The sequence below is a fragment of the Neofelis nebulosa genome, chromosome 2 (genome assembly GCF_028018385.1).
Source record: "Neofelis nebulosa isolate mNeoNeb1 chromosome 2, mNeoNeb1.pri, whole genome shotgun sequence".
Taxonomy (NCBI): Eukaryota; Metazoa; Chordata; class Mammalia; order Carnivora; family Felidae; genus Neofelis; species Neofelis nebulosa.
Window position 1 is genome coordinate 24,237,051 of NC_080783.1, and position 12,388 is coordinate 24,249,438.

Below are 12,388 nucleotides of genomic sequence, written 5' to 3' on the forward strand. Positions count from 1 at the left end.
TTCAGACATTCTTACAAAAGGGTCCACAGAAGAAAAAATGGAAACAAATTAAGTATCAGTCAAGAGTGGAATGGATGATTTAGTCGAGATACATTCATACAATGAACTATTGTGCAGCTATTAAAAACATGTTAGATTTGTAAGTGTTGATATGGAAAGATTGCTAAAATGTGTTGTTCAGTAGAAAGAAGGGAAAGTTCAGAACAGCACGTATTCATTTAGATAGTCAGTTGGCCCAGCATCATTTACTGAAAAGATATTCCTTTTTCCACTGCTCTGCAGTGCCACCTTTGTTATAATTCAAGGATGAATATAAATATGGCTGATTCTGGACTCACTATTCTGTTCTTTTTTTTTTTTTTTTTTTTTATTTATTTTTGAGAGACAGAAAGAGACAGACCATGAGCGGGGGAGGGGCAGAGAGAGCCAGAGACATAGAATCCAAAGCAGGCTTCAGGCTCTGAGCTGTCAGCACAGATTCTGACACCCATGAACTCTGAGATCATGACTTGAGTTGAAGTCAGACGCCCAACTGACTGAGCCACCCAAGTGCCCCTTGCTATTCTGTTCTGTTAGTCTACTTGTCTCTCCTTATGCCAATACTACATTATCTTAAATGCTTTAGCTTTGTAGTAAGTCTTGGTTTACAGGGTCAACTTCTCTCTACATTTTTAAGGTTACCTTGGATGTTCTTGGCTCTTTGTATTTCCATAAAAGCTTTGTAATTGGTTAATTCCAACCTCACATAAAAGGTGAAATTAAAATTTTTTTTTAATTTACTTACTCATTTAAAAATGTTGATTACATTGAATCCATGTGTCAATTGGGGACAATTGACATCTTAACAATATTGAGTCTCCCCTACTATGATCCTGGCATACCCTTCCATTTATTTAGGTCTTTTTAAATTTCTCTCAATACTGGTATATAGTTGGTTGAGAATAAGTCTTTTACAGCTTTCATTAGATTTATTCCTAGATAGTTTGTTTTTGGTGCAATTATAAGTTATAAATTATAATGATAAACTTAATGTAGGCAGATTAACCAGTCTTTACCAATTTATGGAAAAATTTCTCATTATCAAATAACATCATTAAAAATGGTAAGAAAAGACACATAGTACTTACATTTAACAATACAAATATTATATAGACAAAGCAATAGACAAATAGACAATAGACACATTTTTTTTAAATGGGCAAAGTATGCGAATATCCAAAGTGCCAATAAACATGTACAAAATTAATCATTAGGAAAAGAAACATTAAAATCACATAAGATACTTCTATGCAGCCACCAAAATGGGCTAATTAAAAAAATTAGATTAATACAGTTGGAGACAATGTAGAGCAACTGGAACTCTCACATTCATAGCTGGTGGGAGACTACATTATAAAACTTTGAAAAATTGGTACTGTCTCCTAAAGTTAGCATAAAAAATGGTATGACACAGCAGTTACACCTCTATGTAAATACCTATCGGTAATTCAAATGTATGTACATCAAGAGACTTGAGCAAAACTGTTTATAGCAGCATTATACATAATAACCCAAACCTGGAAGCATTCCAAGTGTCAATCAACAGTAGGATGGATGCATAAATTGTGATGTTTATATATTAAATGTAGTATATTCTATATACATCTTCTATATTTCTATGTATTAGAAGTTTCATTGTAATACAATAAGTAAATAAACTACTGCTACAAGCAATATCTTGGATAAATTTTACAAGCATAATGTTGAGAGTAAATGGCCTGATGGAGAACACATTTTGTATGGTCTTGTTTACCCAGGCAAAGTGATTTGTGGGGCTGGGATTCAGGATAAGTGTTATCTCTGTGGAGGAAGGAGAGAGTTGTGTTCGGGAGATGGTGTCAAGGGGGATTCTGGGATACCTGTAATATTATATTTCTGAATCTAAGGGATAATTACCTGGGTGTGTTAACTATATCATACTTCATCAGCTCTCTATTTACTAATTGTGCACTGTTCTCTATATATGTTATAATTTAATAAAAACTTTGAGAATGTTTCATAGAAAATCAATTTTCTGGATACATACAAAGGAAACTTTACTGTTTGCCTAATGACTGGGACTAGAGATTTGGAGAGAAGAAATTTTAATTTTAATTTTAGACCTTTATTATTTATATTTACCAGTGGCATATATTGTTCGTATAATTTTTAAACATTACAAAAGTTAAAATATGGGGAAAATATCTAGGATATCACATGTCTGTAATAGAATTTTAGCACTTGGATAGACTGAACTAGATTGTTAGTTTCTTCTCAAGTTAATTGCCTGGTTGAAATTCACATAATTAGTAATAAGTATAAGAATTATATTACTTAAAAATCTTTAGATTAGAACCAGTTCCTGGACTCAGACCCTATTTATAATTTCTCTACAACATAGAATATTTTTAATATATAATAAATATACTTAATTATTTAGTGGTTTTGATTTTGTGGCCATAATATAAGACCCATTTACCAAAAACACTGAAAAATTATGCCTGCTCTTAATCTTGGAGATAGGAAGATCTTGGAGAATTAGAAAAACCTGAATTCAGGTCTGATTTCTTCAGTTCCTAGCTGTGAGATCTTGAAAAAAATTTCTTAATCCTTGAGCTTCAGTTGATCTGTAAAGTAAGGATTATCATTCCCATCTTGTAGCTGTATTGTGCCAAGTAAATAATAAAATATATTCTGAACACCTTCTATAAGGTCATAGAACGGTTATAATAAATGGATATCATTTGGAGACAATAGAGTCAATAGATCTTATAGACAGACTATAGCTAATTTTTCATGATCTCTAATTTTTATCCAAATATTTATTTTTATTTTAAATTTGTGATAAAAAGGAACACTTTTGTAAAAAAAAATATTATGCTCCTCATGTCCTTTTAAACTCTAGTTTACTATCCTCTATAAAATTATCATAAAGTTTGTAGACTTCAGTAATTTTGGGAGCTCATTGTTTTTACTAAAATCACCCTATAGATATGAGAGATCAGAGTTGGATCTAAATGAACATATAAATTACTGTAAAAAACAAATCAGAAATTTATGATCTCTGACACAGTCACAAATCTTTACCACATCTTTTTGAGTGGACTACATTGATATCCTTTGGTAGTATGCATAATACATCCTGTATAGACTTTTAACTAATACACTTTTGGTGGATATCAATGAAGCTGTAGCCACAAGCAACTCTAAGACCAACAGAAGCAGTAGCAATTACTTGTAAAGTGTCATTTTGCAGTTTCAGAACCCAGTAAAACCTATGTGTATATATAAAGGAGTTTCTGTATAAGTAAATGGAAGTATATTTTATATGATTATAACTGTGAAAATATTTGAGGAAAATGTAATGACTATGTTGCTTTCATCCTGAAATTTGGCCTTAGAAAACTTACCATGCCTCACATGCTGACTCAAGAAAGAAAAACAATGTTCGCGTATTCACAAATGTTGTAAGTGCTCTTTCAATTTATCAGCTGTGTCTTAATAGGTAGGTGTTAATTTGGACATCAGTACTAAAAGATAATATTTTATAAAACAATAGGATTTTTCAAATCAAGAATCAAGATTAATTCAATAATGGAGGGGATCAAGTATGTTTATAATGTGTTCCTTACTAATGTATTGATTTCCCCATTTTAGTAGTGGATTTTTTGGTCACTAATGGAATTTAACATAACAGTTCAGGGAAAAGGAGAGGAAAAGGCATTAGTGTTTATTGCCCCAAATTGTATAGGAACTTTATATAATTTATTCTATTCTCAAAGAAAATCTTCAGATTAGAGATTATTTCCTTTGTGTTACAGATTAAGAAACTAAAGTTCAAGATGAGGCAACTCTCACAAAGTCATGTAGCTAGGTGGGACAGGGATTCAAAGCCATAGCCAGTGTTTTATTTAAATGATTTGCTTATATAAGATTGGTTGTGTTTATTTTTTCTAATTAAATTGTAAGCTTGTTAATGTTAAAAAATTGTGTTTCACTTAATTTTATGTTTTTTTTCTGTTTTTATAGTTACGATTTTAAGTGTTACAATATGACAAAACTTTAAATATTTTTTTTGTTTCTAATAATGATAGTCTCTTTCCTTGAACAAAAAGATCAGAATCACATTTGCTAGTGTAAGGTGCATTTAAAAATTCTTTTAATTGTTTTGATGGTCTAGAATTAGGAGGAAGATTACAATAGTATAGTAATCTGATTCATGTAAAAGCAACTGAAATCATACCAAAAGTTGCTGTTTACTTTTGTTAGTATTTGGATATATCTATCAATTCTTTCCAGAGTTTTAGAATAATATTTTTCAAGCTGGGGTTTGTAATCTTAGGAGTTGCTGATAACGTTTTATTCAGGAGAAGATGGTAGTTTTATCATACTTTCTTCTTGTCCCTTAGAGATAGTTTTAGTCTTTGAGAAATATGAGTAAGTATAGAAAATAAAGTTCTCCAGTTGACTGCTGCCATTTCAAAAGGCCCAAGAAAGATGTTTTTGTCTGTTTGTTGTAGTTTTATGATTCTTTCCAATATTTGGAGTAGTTATTTTACCCCTGTACATCTCACATATTAAGATCATGTCTGGGGCGCCTGGGTGGCGCGGTTGGTTAAGCGTCCGACTTCAGCCAGGTCACGATCTCACGGTCCGTGAGTTCGAGCCCCGCGTCAGGCTCTGGGCTGATGGCTCGGAGCCTGGAGCCTGCTTCCGATTCTGTGTCTCCCTCTCTCTCTGCCCCTCCCCCATTCATGCTCTGTCTCTCCCTGTCCCAAAAATAAAAAAAAAAAAAAAAAAAAACGTTGAAAAAAAAAAAAATTAAAAAAAAAAAAAAGATCATGTCAACATTTTAAATTTTATATAATTTTATGTAATAGTACCATGCATTTTCATAATTATGATTTTACTTTTCAAGTGGCTCACAGAAGTTCGGAAAGGCTACAGTTATGGCTTTATTACATTTTTTTTTTTTAAGGCTGGGAAGTTGTGGTAATAGGATCTGTTGTCTGTTCCTGGATGCTTTTCCTTTTTCCTCTTCTTTTGGATTGCTCCTACTCATCCTTCAGGACTGAGTCAAAAAATTACTTTCTGGGGAGCTTCCCTGATGCCCTAAACAAGGCTAAGCTTACCTTTTCTGTAGTTCCTTGGCACTCTGTACTTTGGTTATAAAAATAACTCATTCATTAATGAATGAATGACCTTAATTTTGCAGTATTCCTAAATAGCATAGAAATGATCTGAAGTTCTGTTTATTTTTGTTTATATTTATATTGCTTTGGTTTTGCTTCTTTTGAATTAGACCATGGCTAATTGAATTCTGGTTTACTGATGGTCCTGTTGAACCAGGTTCTTAAAAGGAAGTTATATTAAATATAAAAATGTACTTATAAATATTCATTAAACATAGAAATTTAATTTTACTTTCCCTATGACAACCTCAGAGAAATATGTAGGCATCACTTGTCTTTAGCAACAACAACAACAAAAAAGATCACTTTACCCTTCTCATTTCTGTTTTAAAATGCTGTTTCTCAGGTTCAACATCAAAAGCAACCAACAATTGGCAGTTTATACTACAAACTCTCAGTTGCTTTTGTAGTACTTGTTAAACCTGAAAGACACTCTTAACTGCCTGAGATGCATGTAAACAACTGTACATTAATGTGTTATGTTATTACAGTTTAACTGGGCTATGTTCCAAAATATACAAACTTTGCATGTACATTTCTACAGTATAAAAGTACTTTTCCGTTCATAATGGTAATTAGGAGATTGTACAAAGAAGTAGACAAATTATGAGAATTCACTGGAGTATACAATACCATAATGCTATGAATAGAATGTTTGATATACAGTGAAAGCTTGGAGTAGAGGTCTAATGAAAATTGGCAAAACATTGACTAGGGGATGGTGAGAAGGACATAATTATAGGCTGAAAATATCTGAAGGTGCTGGTGCCCATGAAGAGGATAAATGCTGTTTATTTTTCCCTTTTTGTCTTTGGCATTTTCATTCATTCTTACAGATTTTTAGAGATAATTTCCAAACCTTCTGCTCTCCATTCCAGCTGCTGGCTGGATATTTTCGTTTGAGTATCTTACTATTATTGTTTCAAAAACAACGTTATTAAATCCCCTAAAAAATTTCCTTTCACACATGATTTGTCTGTTTGCATCAGTAATACTTTAATGCCCTAAGTTTGGCTGCTTCTAACGTCAGCACAGTGCATATAGTAGGAACCCACACAACTCAAGAGTTACAGCTCACTTTTATTCCTCTATGTTATCCATGTCCATTCAGTCCTTATGTCTTGTTGACTTTCCTTTATTTTTCTTTAATATCTGTGAAGGTTCTTCAGTGCATTTACTAATCCACCATTTTAGTTTAGGTCACTGGATAAGGTATGACAGGCTTCAACATCTCCACGTGTTCCCTTCCTTAAGTCATCTAGCACCTTTAATTGTTACTTGTGCATTTATTATCTCTTGAGGGGAAAACTTGGGGTTCTTAACATAGGAGGCATTCAATAATACATGTAGGTTCAGTGAATTAAAATTGTATAGAATTTATAGCAGCAAAACACTGAAGTGAGCATTTTTTTTCCTCTTCGGAAAAAATCGTATGTGTGTGTTTCTGTGTATATGGAAGTGGATCCCTTGAAAGGTTATGATAGCTCCAGAAATAAACACTGAAATACCTAAATCAGAGACTTTTTGACATTTTGCAAATTGTGAGTGAGGAAAAGATCTAAGTAACTATAATCTTGAAATGTGATGAAAGCAAGTGTTAATCTACAGCGGTGCTATTCAATAGAACTTTATGCCATGATGAAAATGTCCATACTGTAAGCACTAGTTTCCTGGGGTTATTGAGCACTTGAAACGTTGTGAGTGTAGCTAACAAGCTGAATTTTTAATTTTGTTTAATTTTAATTAATTTAAATTTAAATAGCCACACATGGCTAAATGCTATTATCTTGTAAGCAAAGATCTATAGTCAGAAGTGTTCCTACAGGTTATAGGCATTCATCAAGATTTACTTATAGTTTTTGTTGCAATCATCCACAAGTTCCGTGTGGTTTTGCTTTCAGATAGCACAGGAACCATCTTGATCTCAATAAAAAAAAGCGCAGTGTAGCTTGGTACACATTCTACGTCTGTATTATATGACATCATTTCTCTTGTTCATTCATTCTAAAAATTTGCACTGGATGTCTATATAGTAGGCACTAATTTTGTCCATAGGGGTACACAAACTTAAAATTCTGGCTTTCATGGAGATTCTTTGCTAATAAGAGATACAGGTGCTAAATAAATAATTAAACAAAAATATGATATATCAAGTAATGAAAGTTTTGTGAAGAAAAATAAAGCAAGGGTCTGCATAATGACAGAGGATCTTACTTTTAGGAGGGTCATTAGAAAAGAGCTCTTTGAGAAGGCAACATTTGAGCAGAGATGGAAGGGAAAGGAGTGAGCTATGTAGATGGAGAGAGAGAAAGAAGTTCTAAGCAGAGGGGTCAGTACATGCCAAGTCCCTGAGAAAGGGGTATTCTTAATATGCTTGAAGAGTATCAGGGATGATGCTAAGGTTTTTAGACTTGGCAATTAGGTGAATGAAATTGTAACTTACTATGATGGAAAAGTCTAGAGGTGTGTATGGGAAAAATCAAGAGTCTGGTTTTGGACATGTTAAATTTGAGATGGCCATTAGAATTCCAAGTGGAAATGTTGAGTAGTAGGCCAAGTTCAGAGGTAGAGATATGAATTTGGCAGCAATCATCATTCAGATTATATATATATATATATATATATATATATATATATATATATTTAAGAGAGTGTGCATGTAAATGGTGGAGAGGGACAGAGGGAGAGAGAGGGAGGAGGGGGAGAGAGAGAGAGAAAGAGAGAGAAAGAGAAAGAGAAGAGAATCTTAAGTAGCATCCTTGCTCAGCATGGAACCCAACATGGGGCTCAATTCCACAACCCTGTGATCATGACCTGAACTGAAATCAAGAGTCAGATGCTCAATCAAATGAGCCACCCAGGTGCCCCAGAGATGATAGTTAACATCGTGAGTCTAGGGGTGCCTGGGTGGCTCAGTCAGTTAAACATCCATCTCTTGGTTTCTGTTCTGGTCATGATCTTTCGGTTTCATGAGTTTGAGCCCCACATCGGGCTCCATGCTGACAGTGTGGAGCCTGCTTAGGATTTTTTCTCTCTCCTTCTCTCTCTGCCCCTCCCCCATTTGTGATGTGTCTGCCTCTCTTAAAATAAATAAACTTAAAAAAATGAGTCTGGATACAAGTTTCTTCAGGCATGACTATAAATACAGAGGACTGGGTTACTATAATACTTCAAATTTGAGAAGATACAGAAGAACCAACAAAGGAGACTAAGAAATGGGGCTAGAGAGTCTGTCTGGAGGGCAACAGAGAATATGTGGAGACTCAGAAGCCAAGTGAGTAGAATATTGAATGGGAATGAATGTTCACACAAATGTTACTGAGAATTCAAATAAGGTGAAGACAGAACTGACCATTAGATGTGGTAACCTGGAGGTCATTAGTGGCCTTGATAAGTAAATACAGGAAAAGAAGACATGGTTCTTTTCCAGAGAAACCTTGTTAATAGGTAATCAAGAAGACTGGTGGAGCCTAGGGAATGGTGCAAAGGATGTCTGTGCTACTACCCATCAGATGATTCTGACTTCATCTTGGATGACACAGAGGAATTCTTCCTCCAGGGCCTTCCTCCCATATCTTTTCCTCCTTTACGGTCCCCTCAGCCTCCTTATCCCTCTGTTATCTTTGCAAAGTTCTGCTGATGCTTCTGCTCTTCCCCTGCCTCAGTTCCATTTTCCCCTCCATGGACCTGGGGATAAAGACTTGAGGACAAAACAAACCTTTGTATTATTAAAATTGACTACTTCTTATCACCATCTTATGTATTACTATAATTTTTTTTTTCCTGACAAAGTAAAACTCCCTTCTGTTATTAGTTTGGTTTTTAAAATTGCTGTTTGCAAATTCCAAACCCTGTCATTCTAATCTCCCTTATCCTGATCTACATTTTTTCCCATAACATTTACTACCTTAGCATATACCATAATTTACTTATTAATTGTTTTTTTGCTTATTTATTTTCTTTTCTGCTAAATATAAAACCCAAATTGTTTCTGTGAATTTTTTGTTTCACTCACTGATATATCCTAAATGCTTAGTACAGTACCTGGATTATATTAGATGCTCAGGAAATTATTGCTGAATCAATGAAAGTTGTGGTCTCCAAGACTGGATGTGGATTGTGCTCTGTTACAGGGTTGTGCTATGTTAGATGTGTATAAGGGAGGAGGTACTATCCTGCCACAATTAGTATGTGGTATTTGTTAATGCACAGAAACTTATTTTCCCCTGATTAATTCCATGTTTATATATATAAAAAAGACCAAGAATAAAACAAGCCAAAGATAGGTTTGTATTAAAGGCCAACGCCTAGGGAGAAATCAAGTCTTCTTCAGTTATGCCTAGGAATCAGCCTGCTGGCAAATCTTTTTTCCAGTATTTTTTTTATGTTCCAACTGAGGAGAAATAGTGGGAAAGGAATAGTCAGAATATAGTCACATGCAGTCAACAACTCTGAAAATATGGGGTTGGGATTGTCAAAGAGAGCTTGGCTCTGTCCACATAAAAAGGGAGGAATCTCATGGAGACAGGGAAGTGATGCAGTCTTACCTGTATTCCTGTACCTCCTTGAAGTCTACAGCTGCTGCTTATTCTTTGTCCCTTATTTTGTGCCTGCTTTGGGGTGGCATTGTAATGGTTTATCCTAGCCCAGCCTGTGAATTTCTGAGGTATTTACCAGAGAAGCCTGAATCTCGGTTAGCATTTTTGCCTGACTGAGATTTACCCCATCCACACCCCCTTAAGTTGTTGGGTTTTTTGTTTTTGTTTTTGTTTTTTTGTCATCCCGCACTGGCAATTGAAGTAACTACAGTCATTCTGTGAATCAAATGTTATAGATAATGTGTCTGAAACAATTGTAGTTTGTAAGAAAAAATTCAAGATTCAAGATTAAGAGTTCTAAGAATATTTTCTGAATTTAAAATACACCAATTTAATGTCTTTACTATTTTGTATTACCTTTTAAAATATAATTAAAATTATATTGCATAAGTTATATTTGCAGAAAAGTTGCAAGTATAAAACAACCCCCCCCCCACCCGCCGAACAATTTGATCTCCTAGAAACAAGGGCATTCTCCTACATAACCACAATAAACCTTCAAAATCAGAGACTGAGCCACTGCTGCCATGTAATACTCACACCCCATTCAGATGTACCAGTTGTCCCAGTAGTGTTCTTTATAGAAAAAGGATTCACTTCAAGAATTGCATTTAGTTGTTGTCACATCTCTAGTCTTCAATCTGGAGCAGTTTCTAAGTCTTCCTTTGACTTTCATGATTTTGACACTTTTGAATATTGCAAGTTTTTTTTGAATGCCCTCAATATGAGTTTGTCTGAAATCTCTATATTAACTATCTTGCTTTGTTAGTATATTTTTGATACTTGGTATTTGGGGTCTTACTGACTAGAGAGAGAGACTGCCCCTCCTGGGGAAGGCTAGTTCTTAGAGATGGGAAGCAACTCTCCATGAGAACCTGTCTTTCATATGCAAACCAACCTATTTAGACCTCACACTGCTAGGGTCCACCTAGTATGGAGAACCACCTCTTCTATCTGGTTCTCACACTTAATAAAGCAATATTCCCCTTCTCTAATCATCCCAGAGCCATGGTACAAGACAACTAGAGATAGCCTCTATACCCTCAGAACTGGATCTGAGGCTCCCCTCTCTTGAAGTCTTGGTTGGAGATAGGAGGGCAGATGTCTGGGGGAAAAGAGAGAGAGAGGGTTGAAAGGTGATGATTGTTGGGTGGGCAGCCAAGAGTCTCTCCTGACATGCTGTATTATGCAAATTATTCAAACTGGCCAATCCTAAGCCTGCTTATTTTGCCTTGCCTTACCTTCCTGGAAAAGACTACAGTAAAGGCACCTGCCCATGCTGTCTTCTTGCTCTTTCGGTCTCCTCTCCAACCCTGGTGCTTCCCTGTGTAGCCTTGCATGATATGGCATGTCCCCCCCTGCCCCCCCCATCTTAGAAACTGTGAATAACAAACTGTCTTTTTTTTTTTTTAATGTTTTTTTTTTTTTTTTTTTTTTTTTTTTTTTTTTTGGGACAGACAGAGACAGAGCATGAACGGGGGAGGGGCAGAGAGAGAGGGAGACACAGAATCGGAAACAGGCTCCAGGCTCCGAGCCATCAGCCCAGAGCCTGATGCGGGGCTCGAACTCACGGACCGCGAGATCGTGACCTGGCTGAAGTCGGACGCTTAACCGACTGCGCCACCCAGGCGCCCCAACAAACTGTCTTTTGATGGCAATCATCTTTTGCTATGTTGACCTCACTATCCCTGAATACTAATAATAAACCTATATTTAAAACAATCTCTTCATGATATTAGATTCTGATTATGCATTTTTCATAGAGATGTCACAGGAGTAATAATGTGTTCTTCTCACTGCATTCTATCAGTCAGTGCACAAGTTTGATTTGTCCCATTACTGATGATATTTACTTTGATTTCTTGATTAAGGTGGTGCCTACCAGTCTTCTCCATTATAAAGTTACTTTTTATTTTTGTAATTGTTAAGTGTTTTTTGACATGATACTTTGTAACTGTGTAATATTCTGTTCCTCATCAAGTTTTCAATTTCTTCTTTGTTTATTAATGGGAATGATGTTTTCAAAATCAAGACAATGGATCAGGAACAGAAGGGCATTTCCTTAATTTGGCATGGTCAGGTTAGCATAGGTGGAGAGTAACCATCTCAAATGTGATGGTCATTGATTTAAGAGGAGATAAAAATATTAGATATAGCCAGTTGTCTGACATCTGGCTGATCCCTTTAATTACAGGGTCTCTATTATCTCTACTGTGCATTGAGAGTATGTGTATTGGTTAGGATGCATTTGATAGCAATAGTCAGAAAACTGATCCATATGATTTAAACAACATAGACAATTTATCATCTACCGTAAGAAAAAGTTAGTGGCTAGAAGACATCACTGGGAGCTGATGTGTATGTGTGTGTATCTTTTCCTTTCCCTACAGTTCTCAGTAGGTTTACTAGTACGTAGGCTGGAAGCCTTCATGGCCATAAAATGGAAAAAAAAGAATGAGATAACTGTCACGATGCAACAACATCCAGTGGAATGAGGGACTTTCTCTTCCTGTATAATTCTCATTATTATTGAGGAAGCATTTTCCAGAAGATGCTGGTAGAATTCCTTGATCTCATTGG